The 14,686-nt window shown below is 43.0% G+C and overlaps 1 long non-coding RNA gene across 1 annotated transcript in view; it reads left to right on the top strand.

The window, feature by feature from the left end:
- The first annotated feature begins 1,724 nt into the window (after window positions 1-1,724).
- Window positions 1,725-14,686, top strand: part of LOC130357855 (uncharacterized) — a 44,990-nt gene continuing 32,028 nt past the window's right edge. The window contains exons 1-2 of the long non-coding RNA XR_008889299.1: window positions 1,725-1,789; window positions 7,663-7,800. This is a non-coding gene — a long non-coding RNA (uncharacterized LOC130357855). The remainder of the gene's footprint in view (window positions 1,790-7,662; window positions 7,801-14,686) is intronic.

Genomic DNA, 14,686 nt, shown 5'->3' with positions numbered 1-14,686 from the left:
AAAGAAGCTAATTTTCTGAAGAAATATACAACTAAGATAAGCTTCATAACAGCTATTGCAATGTGTCTCCAGGTTATCATATAGAAAATACTGCACTTCAAATTTTGCTAACATTTATTGCACACAATTTATTACCGTTCTTTTATGCTCATTCCACATAGCTATGTTGTTTTAATCAAAGATAAACCTTTTTTTGTTCTGGAGTATATATGAAAAGGAATCATGAGAGAAATTCCCCCTGGTTCTGACCTATGCCTTTACTGGTATTTTTCTTTTTATAGGTTTTGTATGGAAGAGGTCTACATGTAGGATTGTATTGCCATATAGTGACTTCCAGTGAGTGATAGTTATTATGCAATAAAATGTGATATGTCCAACAAATCAAATCTTTTTAACCTTGGACAGTAAAATGCTTTTATTTTCACCCCATTTCCAGTCCAATGAGTGTCCCGTGGTGTGTAAGGAAAACCCTGTGTCAAAAATGAAAAGGGTAGTGGTAAGCAAAAATTCAACTGATAAAACAATGAATACAACTTCACGATATACAAGATATATAACATATATAAAATATATGTAACATAGTACGTTAAAAAAAATATGCATGCCCATCAAGTTTAACCGAGAGAGGGGAAAATATATGGATAAAAAGGGAATAACGTATTTTTCGCCGCATAAGACGCACTTTTTGTTCCCCAAAACTGGGGGGGAAAAGTCGGTGCGTCTTATACGGCAAATACACCCCTATCGCGGCGGTCCCTGCAGCCATCAACGGCCGGGACCCGCGGCTAATACAGGACATCACCGATCGTGGTGATGCCCTGTATTAATCCTGCAGACGCGGCGATCAAAGCTGACCGCCGCGTCTGAAGGGAAAGTGACACTAACCCGGCTGTTCGGGACCGCCCGACTGAACAGCCCGACTGAATAGCCGGGTTAGTGCTTACAGGACACCGGGAGGGACCTTATCTGCCTCCTCGGTGTCTTCTCCGTTCAGGGATCCCCTGTATGGCCGGCGCTCTCCTTCCTCGTCATCACGTCGTCGCGTACGTGCGTCGGCGCGTAACGACGTGATGGCGGCGACGGAGAGAGAGGATACCCGGCCAGCAGCAGAGACGTTCCGGAGCGACGGGGACACGGCAACAGCGATGGAGCGACATCCAGGGCAGCGGTGATGGGTCCGGAGCGGCGGGGACACGTGAGTATTACCTCATATGCAGTGGTCTTCAATCTTCGGACCTCCAGATGTTGCAAAACTACAACTCCCAGCATGCCCGGACAGCCAAAGGCTGTCCGGGCATGCTGGGAGTTGTAGTTTTGCAACATCTGGAGGTCCGCAGGTGGAAGACCACTATTGGGTTCAAAATCTTTATTTTTTTAGATTTTGCACCTATAAATTGGGTGCGTCTTATACGCCGGTGCGTCCTATAGGACGAAAAATACGGTATATCTCCTTGGGTACTGATGTGTAATAAATGTGAACTAGCCCTAAGCCTGTTGTGAAGCCCTCCACTGTTTTTGCTGTGACCAACCCCTGAGGTGGACCGTTCCACACATTCATAGGGGGGAGATTTGTCAAAGCCTATGCAAAGGAAAAGTTGCCCAGTTGCCCATAGCAACCAATCAGATTGTTCCTTTCATTTTTCAGAGGCCTTTTTAAAAATAAAAGAATGCATCTGATTGGTTGGTATAGGTGACTGCTCACTCTACTCCACTGATCCTCTGCACAAGCTTTGATAAATACTCCATTGTCATTTTCTTAGCTAAAACACAAAAAGGAACGGTCATATAAGTAAGTGTGTCTAATGATAAAATATTAAAAGGTGGTGTGTAGAAAAATAGTCAACTGAGTATGCAAAATTGAAATTATTTTCTGATCTGAAGCACCTTATAATATTGTAGCCTTATTTTCATATGTGAAGATTCCTACAATTTAGAGTATATGGATAGTTGATGGTGGAACAACTATTTGACCTATACATTTCTCCTTACATGTTCCTTCTAGTCATGATAGCATTTTTCTCGCACTAGCTCAGTCCAGCACCCCCTTAGACTTTTACAACGAGTCTTTATAAATAATGATTTGTGGGACAATTTCCCATTAGGAAAGTAGTCAAGGTAAAGAAGAGAAGACTGAAGGGAAAAGGCATTGGAAAAGAGATACCTTGCAAATTCAACAGTGCAAGAGCATAGTTGGTGCTCACATATTTCACCTCTGGTAATGTAGGGACAACAGGGTACCATGAGTGCTGTCTACAGTATAGAAAGCCATATTTGTATTGTTGACCATTGCCAGGGCAGCATAATGGCTCAGTGGTTAGCATCATTGCCTTAAAGCACTATGGTCTTTCTTTAAAATGTGACCAAAGAAGACATCTGCATGGAGTTTGCACAATTCCCCTGAGTTCATGTGACTGTTCCTCCCGAACTCCAGTTTCCTCCCACATTTAAAAAAAATACTGAAAAGTAAGCACATTTTTTAGGAAAACTGACTCATGCACGGTATGTTTGTGCAACCAAAAGGAGTTAATTACATAATGAGCTTTACTGGGGACAGGGACTAATGTGACTAGTGGCAATATGTACAGTGCCGAGGAAAATGTTATTGTTATATACTGTATGGGTGGTATTACACGGACAGACGATCTGTGCCCAAAGCAAGTAGTGATCTAATACATCAGCCTATTTCATGACTCCATAAAGAAGTACTCCAGTGCAGTAAAACTTATCCCTTATCCCCTGTCCGTGTCGCCCCCCCCCCCCCCCCTTCCCCGCACCAGACAGCGACTGACATGCCCCCTCCATGTATCTCTATTGGAGAGGTGTAGATACAGCGTTCGGGTATCTCTGGGTCCCCATTGAGGGGGCATGGTGTACTGGAGTTCTCCCTTAAGGTGCAGATATGGCTATTACATTGGAAGACGTGCGGGTGATATTTGAAGGTTTTTTAAAACTGTTTAAAATATGCAGTCAGCTGATGAACATGCATTTGTTCATTTAAGGGTTCAGGACAGTGAAAACACCAATAGAGAGAGAAAATATCTTAATCCAAGGCTCTTTCCATATGTAATGTTTTGGCTGTATTATATGGCTAAACATTGCATGTTGGAATAAACTTGGATTAAGAACCTTTCTTTCTGGTGGTACTGTCCCTGTCCTGCATCCTTGGTCTAAGCTAGTTAGGGCCATACTAGCCAAACTCTCCTAGGCAACATGTACCTACACCTGTTCCTTGTGGTGCTGGTCACATGTCATATCTGCGTTTAAAGGGGTACTCCGGTGCTCCAGCGTTCTGAACATTGTGTTCAGAATGCTCGGAGCCAGAGGTTGTGATCATGATGTCATGGCCATGCCCCCTTGTGACGTCACCCCCCCCCCCCCCCAATCATGTCTATGGGACTGGATGTGTCGGCCGACACACCCCCTCTCATAGACATGAATAGATAAGGCTTAGTATGATGTCAGTAGGGGATGTAGCCGTGACGTCACGACCACTGCCACAGAAACTTGGCATAGAGCACTGGGTGTTTTGGGACATCTTGGGGGCCAGCAAGGGGACCCCCACAATCAGAAATCATATCCCCTATCCTTTGGACAGGGGGTAAGATGTCTAGAAGCAGAGTACCCCTTTAAGCATTTTCGTTTGTCAGCTAATCGCTAGGCCTAGTACACAGGACAATAGCCACCTAATTGGCCAAAACATTTTCAGGTTTTTATTACAATTATTAACAGATAATAAATGGAAGACATGTATAATGGAAAGACTGAGGGTCCTTTTATGTAGGGCAATTATTGGCCGAGAAGGCCTATATTGCCATTACTAGATGACGAATGAGCATTTGCTCGTTTATCAGCTGATCGCATCATGTAATAGTTACCTAAGATTTCTTGTTTTCAAGTCCATTCCTGGTTTTAAATTCAATTTTAAACGTGAGCATGTGAACAAACCCTAATAGGGCCCTAAGCAGCAGACATACATGATTTAATTGCTAGAGGCGTATCAATGAAGAATTAGGAGGTAGCAAACATATTAGGGCCCAATATCTCTTCCCCACACAAGAAGACGCCAGTATTATACAGTAAATAGCATACGTTTGTTGGAGGTTTCTGTTAAAGATTTTACACTGGGGCTCAGGAGCTTCAAGCTATGCCTCTGATCTTTGCGGGAGCACCGTACAGATACATTCAGTAAATTCCATTGGAGCCTCTTTTTTCTATTGTTCTTCAGTAGCACATCATATAATGATTTTAATGATGCGAGTACCTTTTGATATATGACAGGAGTTAGAGATCAAACTATGGTACAGTTTTTCTCTTCCTTGACTGGTAAAATCAGTAGAAGGAAGAAGAATGTAACAATAACGTATAAGCTTGTAGCAAATAAAAAGCGTACATAGGGTTAGATGAGATCACAGCAGCTCCTCCTGCGGTCAGTGAATGTCTAAATGACTGGATTTCCACGCACACTCATCCTCACAGCATGGAACTCAGTGGTTGCCAAAGGATTACTTTCCTGTATAGCATGACACTATATTCTCCTCTTACAAAACCCTACCTAACCACTTAGCGTTTTTTATTCAGAACTTTGTAAGCTAACCCCAGCTTTTACATTGAATTGTTTTTTTTTGCTATATATCCACCCAGCTTATTAGTACCTTTCAAATGATTCACAGAACAGTACGTAACAAGATGTATTGACTTCTGCTCCAGCAATCATTAAGATGCATTGTCTCTCAGGGGAAATATTGACCTTAGCTTTGACTCTGTCACTGTTTACAACTTTGGTCAATAAATCTTCATGTTCACCTAGGGGAAATTGAACAGCATGTTGGGAAAGAGATGAAGCTGTGAAAAAATGAGAGAGTATAAGTGAGAAAGTTTTACAACATTCATCACCATGACCATGTCTAGCTATAGTGTATAAAATATTATCCCAGTCACGTAGACTTCTTGGCTTCCCCACTTACTCAACTGCAGGCAGAGCTTCCACCCAGAAAGCTCATTGGAGTGTCCCATATCCTTCAGTTTCTACATTTGTTGTGTAAGGGGTTATTGCTACATCTAAGCAGTTCAGCTATACCAATGGAGCAGTAGAAGAATTGGAAGCAAAAATACTTCCATACTGATAACTTCATTTTAGTATAAGCAATAAATCATGGGAACACTATACACCCAGCAAGATTTTACATTGTTATTCCTAGTGGGACTGTCCGGTTATTCAGTTCTAGTAAGCAGAGATAAAGGAACCAATTTGGCACAAACTGGATCCAGTCAATTTAGCAAAAATGTTGAATTTGTTAAAAGTATTATAATTATTTATTTATTGCGGTTCATTTTTGGATTTGTTTAGTCTGTCACTCTAAAGCCCTACATCGGGATTGGGAACCCCACTAAAAAACTTGCGGGTGTGGGCGGTAATTGCAGGCGGTAGTAGATGTTAAAGGCGGGCCCTGTAAAATTCCTGCGCAGTCCCGCAAACCTCTGAAATGCCACAGGGGGCTAATGAAATGGCACAAGGGGGTGATAAAATAGAACAAGGGGTTAATGAAATGCCATGGGGTGGGGGAATAAATAATGGGGGGAGGGGTGATAAAGAAAGGCTCAGGGGTACTATTTCTAAAAGCTGTGACAAAATCTTTGCAAAAGCAGAGGGGATTGGACACACATTTTGACGGAGCAGTAATGGTCATAAAACCAGTGGGAGTGGGCAGGAGCAGGATAAGAAAAACAGTCCCCTTGCTGGGCTTTCTCTAACTTATTTTCTTCAGGAAGTACCGTATGTTAGCAAAACTCAGCCTGTATTGCATAAAAAAATAAACAATATAAAATCTGGTGACGTATAATGAGCCCATTGGCCACCAGCCAGTTGCTTGTCGATGATACATAACTAGTTTTACTGTAGACAAGGTTTAATCTGGCCAATACCGGTACAAAATATTATTACAATGCAATGTAAATACTCTCTCATGTATTAGCTTATTGTCTAATAAGGAATCATGTTGTATTTATAGGATTAGTACTTTAGAACTGTCCAAATATTATGGCATCAAAGTCTGTGGGGTCTTACAGTACCTTTAAATATTGGTTTTATTAACTTGAAAGAAACATGCAAAATATGCATTTACATAGTATTCAATTAGATGTCTTCATATTGCGTATTACACACAACAGAATTCAGTCCATGTATTTTTTACATAGGGCTGTTAAGCAATGTTTTTTTTTTTTTTTCAAGTACATCACCCATTTAGGCCCCAAAGATAATTAACTTTGAAATGACCTTGGTGTTGCATTGAAAAACTGGAGTAAGACCAGTTTTGGCAATACATTCAACAAAAGGACAGAAATGTCATTCATGTGTTCTTAAAAGTGAATGCATTAAGAAAATTCTATAAAGTGCTTAAAGCAGATTTTAAAAAGAGACATGCTGAAAGACTGGGTCAACCTCTAAAAGGGGACGTTAGTTTTACTGGAAAACGCAGGAAGATTTATATAAAGATATAAGAAAAAAGATAATATACAATGCATTTGGAAAGTTTTTACACCCTTTTACTTTCTTTACATTTTGCAATCTTGTGAAAAATAAAGAGAAATGAAAATTGTGCCTCCACAATGAGAATCTAAAAAAACTGATTTACAGTATTTGCAAATTTATTAAAAAGGAAAAACTAAAATATAGCATTGACATAAATATTCAAACCCTTTACTTAGTACTCATTCGAAGCAACTTTGGCAGCGATTATAGCCTTCAGTCTTCTTGCCACAAGGTTTACATACTTGGATTTGGCGATTTTCTGACAGTCTTCTCTGCAGATCTGCAGGATCTAAATACTTCCATAGTCCATGAAAAAATTTTGTTTTTCTGTTTTAATAAATTAGCAAAAATGCTTATGTGGTATCAAGTGCAGAATGATAAGGAGAAACTTTTTTTTGAATTTTTTTCATTTTAGTTGAAAGCCGCAACACAGCAGCATGTGGAAAAAGTGAAAGGTGGAATATTAGTGAGTGTGGATCATACGGAAACATTGGCACCTATTAAAGCAGGCATATCCAAATGTACAGGAATTCAAAATCCCTTTTTGCCATGTTTCAAAAGACCCTCTAATCTCAGGGACAAATTGGTCAGGGCCGACATTGGGTCAGAATCTACCTCACGACAACTTACATTACAAACCCCAAGGAGAAGGACTTTTCCCTGCTTACACTGCAGTAATATCACTAGGGGGTGAAAAATGTACACATCCTCATACAGGCAAAACCTTTAACATCAATGATTTCTACAAATGCGATTCCTGCTTTTTGGTTTATTTAATCAAGAATCCTTGTGGCTTAGCCTATGTGGGGGAAACTACCCAACAAATACGTGATAGGATTTAGCAACATAAATCCACCATGAGGAGGCAAAACCTCCCACTACCTGCCCCACAGCATTTCCATGCATCAGGTCATTCCATAGCCCAACTTTGATTTCAGGTCTTAGAACAGGTCCCCAAACCCAGACGCCGTGGTGATCGAGTGAGACATCTAAAAAGAAGAGAGGCCTTCTGGATCTATACTTTACAAACTCTCAAACCAAGGGGTCTCTATAGAGAGTATGAAATTGTGAATTTATGCCTTTGATTGTCATTTACACTACGTAACATCATGATATCTGTTTTCTACTCACAGGCCAATGAATCCAGGATCGGCTAGTGGAAGTGCAGGTGTAGCGCGAAGCAGTGCTTTACAGAGACCCCCTTCCTCCTCAACCTGCCTGCTGACCTTCTGTATAGGCACCGTATCCTGCAATAAAGTGACCCCTGGATGGTGAGTGCTGGCTACTGTCTTCTATTCTACCTTTGTAAATTGACATATGCTATATAGCACTGTGCACAACCTAAACAGGGGAGGTGCTTGAAGTATGGCAAAGAATATATGTGAATTGAAGTGTGACTACTAGTAGTGGAAGTGCCAGTGGCCGTTTTTTCTTATTTGCACTCTCGTTATTAAAACTTTTTTGGCACCTTAATACTAGAAATATGCTTTATGCAGGGCACGGTGGACAGGTATGCCAGTGAACATGGGAATAGTTGTGACGTCTGATGGGCGCTGCGGTGTTCCCAGATTCATCCTGACAGGTATGGAGCCTTTGGGTCTCATACACTGTTCGGATCTGGCAGCCCTACCCGCAGTGCAATGGATGTTTATGTTGCCAGATAACAATATGGTGCTGTGAGCTTAAGAGCATATATGCGCATGCGCAAGCCTTAGTGCTTGCTATCACTATGGAGACGTGATGCCACTGACTGATTGGTTTACTCTGCCCGGGTACTGTGTGATGCAGTTCTGGCCCCGCCGATGTTCAGTCGTGGGCTTTTGCCTGCAGCTGCGCAGTGGGAAATATCCCACACTAACCCACAGCTTTGTTTACATTTACAGTTGAATGGCGAGTGTTCCACCCCCGATATCCTGTCTAACTTATGTTTTTAATTGCACTGTCACTTTGTATTTGCTGAATATGAGGTATAGGGACAGTAAATACCTTAAAATGTATTTGCACATGTAACACAATGCACTTTGTTAATGATGATGTATATATGGTATCACTTATATTACTTGATCATGCGCATGCACTTTATGTTTTTGTATATAAATTTTGATGAATAATTGATGTAATAATTGGTGATGTCATTTGTGGCTATTTAAGAGCCAGTGTTTGCTCATTGCACAATGCCTGAAGATGGTGGTATGAGACTACCGAAACGTTGCACTTTTTTTTATTCTTGCTAAAGATGGAATAACTATCACTTTTTGCACTAAAGACACTTTTTGTGTGCTGCAGTTTTCTCTTTTTTTTAGATAGATAGGTAGATAGAAAAGATTCGAAGTTGAGCAGCACCTCAGTATTTCCAAATAGTTAGGTGCAAAGCAGCAGAAATAGCCCAGGTCCAAGGCCCATAGTCATCCACACCAAAAAGATTGCTGCAGCACACTGGAGTCAGTATTCAAGTGGTTTATTCCATATGCAAAGAGCTCTTTGCACGTGGAATAAGTGCGAAGGTTAATTGACTGAGTCACTTAACCTGTGTTTGTGGGAGGGGCGGTACTTGCGCTTAAAAGCCGCGGCTCCCTGTGTTCAGTGCGCCGCGGCTCTCGCGTTGTTTGGAGTCCGTGACGTCAGACGCCGTGGGGAGTCTCTCCAGCCTTGTGTTCGTTCCTGTGCTCTGCTGTGCACGTCATTTCAGGTTAGTTCAGGTCCGGGGAGTGACTGCAGGAGTCTGGGGGCTCGTGTCTCGTATGAGTCCCCCGTGCCCTGCCTTTAGCATGTTGATGTTGTTGTTCAGCAGCCGTAGCGGGCTGCTGAGCTACGTTGTGCGCTTCCGGCGCATGTCGGGGGGTTTCTTTTCAGATGTTTGGTGCTGGCTGGGGGAGGTGACAGCGGGAGTTACCTTTCAGAGCATATGTCCTTCGGAGCTCCGCAGTATTCTCCCGTCCCGTTCCGCTGCCTTACGCATGCCGGCTTTCTTATTCGGTCGCCAGTCTCAGCCGGCAGCCAGTTCGTTACACACCTCCTGCGGCTCAGCTCTGCATGTTGGGTGCTTGTTTGCATACTGTAGGTATTATAGTCTTGTAGTTCCAGGTGTTAGTCTTAGTGTCAGTACACGTTGTCTACTGGTCACGCTTTGTTAATGTGTCACAGATGTCCCTGCTGTTTATTTCACTGGTTGACGCGTTTGTTCCGCAGTTGCTTCTCATATACCTAATCTGTTTCATATTCCATGTGTTTTACACTATTGCTTCTCGTATCTACACTTCGGCCGCATACATTGGTCCGTATTAGTCATGTTTTAACTCATGAGTCTGTTGCATACGCTGCTGATACACTACCATTATATGCTCCGCTATTGTCTGGTACTATAATTCTGTTCTCACATGGTCAATTGGCCTTCCGCTGTTTCGCCTCTGTTTTCATGGTATTTATTGCTTCATGATATTTATTGCTAGTCGTAGTTATTTACTTTGCTCGTTGTTTGGTACCGTTTTACTCTAACTTGTTGTGGTAGTGAATAAGGCGGTTGTTCCTAAATTAGTTTGCCTGGCTTGTAGCATGGTCTTCAATGTGCGCTGCTGTTCTGTTGTTCCTGTGCTCCTATGGTTACTCTTTTACCTGGTTAAGTGTTTTTGTCATGTTACTAGCTAAATCCTTCGTCATAGCCTCACTAAGCGCCTTGTAGGTGTTGATCCACACCTGTACCTGTTCAGTTATGTGGTGGGTTTACCTTTGCCCTTGTTCTTGTTTTCACGTTCTACCTCCTTCATTAGACTATCGTCTTACTAGCTCAGTAATGCTGTGTGGCTGTCTAGGCTCAAAGTTCATCTTTACGCTACTTCGCTGTCCTTGGCCCGGTCGTTTTTTAGGTAAAAGAGATAAAAGTATATATTTGGAATTTTGCATATATGTATATAGGTGTTAATTAAAAAAAAAAAAAAAAAAAAAATATTTATGTTTATGCAAGTTGTTTTCTCTTCCCCCAACTCGCCCTTTGGGGCTCGGTTCATGTCCTTTCCACCGACTCAACTCGTCTTTGGGTCCTCGTGTGGATCTGCCTTAGCCTGTGTGTTGTTAAGTTATATGCCTGTGTGTTTTATTCAGCAGTTGTCCACGCACGCTCTTGTGGCTTATACGTCTGCTGTCGTGAACTTCGTGTTGGCTTATCACCCTCAGTACAGGTACGTGCAGTCCATTTTTGGGTTAGTTACAGTAAACATTCTCTTCATACGGTTCTCCTTTAACCCGCAGTGTTCATTCTGGTGGTCTCGCCTCGCTTCAGCTTCTACGTTATTCCAGCCTTTCCACCGACTCAACTCGTCTTTGGGTCCTCGTGTGGATCTGCCTTAGCCTATGTGTTGTTAAGTTATATGCCTGTGTGTTTATTCAGCAGTTGTCCACGCACGCTCTTGTGGCTTAAACGTCTGCTGTCGTGAACTTCGTGTTGGCTTACCACCCTCGGTACAGGTATGTGCAGTCCATTTTTTGGGTTAGTTATAGTAAACATTCTCTTCATACGGTTCTCCTTATGGCTCGCAGTGTTCATCCTGGTGGTCTCGCCTCGTTTCAGCTTCTACGTTGTTCCAGCGCTTGTTCGTGTCGAGATTGACCGTCATAACCCAGTTGTCAAGGTGCGGTCTGTTTTAGGCTTCCGGAAGTCCAGGTATTCATGTCTTAGTTCGTTACCCATCACGTCCTTGGGTGTACTCTTTATCCCCTGCTCATCACGTCTTTGGGCCAAGGGGTTCGTTAGTCACGAGTAACTTTACGTGTCACGCTGTTAGCATGTGTCTAGTCACCACTCGGTACTCTTCACTTTCTAGTCCGATTCTGTGGTGGCAGTGGTTTTTGATTTCCGGGTTAGTCTTGCTCTGACAGGTGTATTTCGTTTTTTGGTTGTCCCTTGGGTCAGGATTTGATTGTTGTATATCTAATTTTCAGAAATGTCTCACGCATCAGACATTGAAGATGCAGCTTCTGTTCTGGACAATGTCGCTAGAACATCGGATCTGGGTAGCGTCCCATCTCTTCGTAACTGGACCATTCCTAAACTGACGGCTGAACTCGTCCGCAAAGGCATCCCGTTCCCGGCTACTGCCCGCAAGGCGGAACTTTATCGTTTATTGGTCTCTGAGCACTCGGGACCCTGCGATCAAGCAGGCCCTAGCAGTGAAGAAGTGTCCATGCAGACACTCAATACGTCCATCTTGCAGTTGCATACGTTAATTAACTCGCTGTGCTCTATAGTTGATACCTTGGAATGTAAGAGTTCGGAGGCTCCCGCTCCGGCCCCAGTGGTGGGTTTGACTTCGGCCATTCCACACACTTCCGTTCCCCCTCAGGTTTCTGCTACCCCGCAGGCTTCAGTATTACCGGTTGGACTTAATATGCTCGTACCAAATGTCGCGCCAGCTCATTTTATCCCGACTAATCTGAAGAAGGACATTCTTGATGGTAAGGATGTTAATCTCGCTTCCTTGCTTATTGCGTCTCATGATGTTTCCGAGAACAAGACTATTGCTTGCGGTGAGGTGTCGGTCATTCTGAAAGCAAAAGATGTAAGGTTAAGTCGCAAGCTTACATTAGCTGAATTCAGTATGGCGTTCGCCATTTATCGTGACGTTTTATGCTCAGTCAAGCCAGAAAGACGTGAAGAGCTTGACATGTATCTGTTCAAAGTCACAGAGTTAGCTCATAAATATGGTGGGTTCACGTTTTATGATTACCATAAGTCATTTTCAGCTAAGGCGGCGGCAGCTCTAGTGCAGTACAACTATACAGTTAATTGGGCGTTGGTTGACACCGAGATTTTCTGCAATCATTTTGCAGGTCTTAAAGCCCCCGTTTGCTCTCGGTGTCAGTCCATCGCCCATACCACTGAATGGTGCAATACTGTTAATTCCCCATCCGAGGTAAATCCCGGCACGTCTTCACCCACATTTCAGCCTAGGAATCAGAAACACTCGGGCTTGATTGACAAGTTAGGTAGGCCCATCAAGTATCTTGGTAAATCTCAAATTTGCAATAATTTCAATTTTGGGTCTTGCAATTATAACCAGTGTAGACTTTTACATGTCTGTGCATTCTGTTTCAGGGCCCATCCTAAGGCCAGTTGTCCACAGAAGTCGAAAGCATGACTAGCAGTGATAGACGTGTTGTGTTTAGAACATTTTTTTGCTGATCATCCAGATAGGTGTTTTGTTCAGTTTTTGATTAATGGATTCCGGTCAGGTTTCCACACAGGTTTCATTACTTTGCCCTCTGCTACGTATGAGTGTGACAATTTACGTTCTGCTCTAAGGGACCCTAGGGCTGTAGATACCCTGATACAAGCTGAAATAGACAAGGGTTTTGTTATTGGTCCATTTGATGAGCCCCCCTTTGACGTTTGGAGAGTTAGTCCATTGGGGTTGGTGGCTGGGAAATTCAGTAATAAACTTCGTTTAATTTATGATTTGTCCGCCCCTTACTCTGCACACACACCTAGTTTAAACTCTCTTATTCCCGCTGAAGAGTTCTCCCTGAAATATGCTTCCATAGATGAGGCAATAGCGGTCATACTGAGCATGGGCGGTAACACGTGGCTGTCCAAGATCGATATTTCCGATGCCTTTAAGCTCCTGCCTATTATGCCTCAGCTATGGAAGTGGCACGGTATTAAATGGCGCGACAAGTATTATTTTGCTGTTAAGTTAACTTTTGGTTCCAGGAGAAGTCCTTGGTTATTTGATAAATTTGCGCAATCCCTACACTGGCTCCTGGAAAACAGGTTTGACTGTTCCCATGTCATCCACTACTTGGACGATTTTTTGTTTATTGAGCCAGGTAACGTGTGCCCCAGGGACTTGACAACCTCGTTAGCAGTATTCCAGCAACTGGCGGTTCCGGTGTCAGACAAAAAAGTTGAGGGCCCTTGCAAGTCACTGACTTTCTTAGGTATTGTTCTAGACACACAGGTCATGGAAGCCCGATTACCGCTCGACAAGCTCTCACGTATTAGACAGGCCATGCATGATCTTGTCAATTCACCCCGGGTGACCAAGGTACAGCTGCAATCCATTCTCGGCATGCTGAACTTTGCCATGCGTGTAATTCCACAGGGTAGGAGTTTTGTGTCCAGGTTGTTAGACGCTATGAATTCTGTGCCTGGCCAAAGCGACGTAGTCATATTTGATAAACAAGCGATTGCCGATTTTGCTATGTGGCATACATTTTTGACTAACTGGAATGGGGTATCCTTTTTCACCCCTGGTATCGATAATGCTTCTCCTTTAGTTTTTTCCGATGCTTCCTCCTCAGTGGGTTTTGCAGCCATTTGGGAGAATCATTGGTTGGCCAGTGCTTGGCCAATTGAGGTATTTCAGTCTCCGGGTTTTAGCAGGTCCTCAGCATTGTTTGAGTTGTACCCTATAGTTGCAGCTGCCAGTGTGTGGGGTCACCTATGGTTCAGGAAGTCAGTACTGTTTGTTTCTGATAATGAAGCTACGGTGTATATTCTGCTTAAAGGTAGATCCTCGTCCCCACAGGTCATGTCTTTGATGCGTAAACTGGTATGGTTATCTTTGTTACATAATTTTCACTTCTCTAGTGCTCATATAGATGGTGTTAGGAACACGGTTGCTGATGCACTGTCTAGGCTCAATTTTGCACTTTTCTTCCAGGTAATGCCAGAGGCCGATCCATCAGGATGCATGGTTCCAGCGTTCCAGGATTTGGTTTTGAATTAAATGCCTATTTGTCTGTAGGTCAGGACTTGATTAATAGTTCACTTTCCCGTAACACTCAGAAAGTTTACCGTACGGCCTTTAATCTGTTTACTAAGTTCTGTCAGTCTCACCCGCATAACGATGTCCTTTCAGTATCTTTTATTTTAGCCTTTATAGGGTTTTGCCACTCCTCCTTACGGCTAGCATATAACACCATAAAGATTTATTTAGCAGGCATACAACACTTTGTTACTTTAAAGTTCCCGGATCGGGCATCATTGTTTACCATGCATGCAGTTAAGGCTGCCCTTAAGGGGGTTGCCAAAAGTAGAGTACCAAAGCCGCCAGGCCGGCAGCCCATCTCGGGGTCGCTGTTTAGGGAGCTGGCAGATGCCCTGGATCACTCCCCGTTTGGTTTAGGTAATAGTTTAACGCTAAAAGCAGCCCTCTTCTTAGG

Source organism: Hyla sarda, chromosome 2 (assembly GCF_029499605.1).
Source record: "Hyla sarda isolate aHylSar1 chromosome 2, aHylSar1.hap1, whole genome shotgun sequence".
Lineage (NCBI taxonomy): Eukaryota > Metazoa > Chordata > Amphibia > Anura > Hylidae > Hyla > Hyla sarda.
This window is presented reverse-complemented; position numbering and strand designations above follow the sequence as displayed.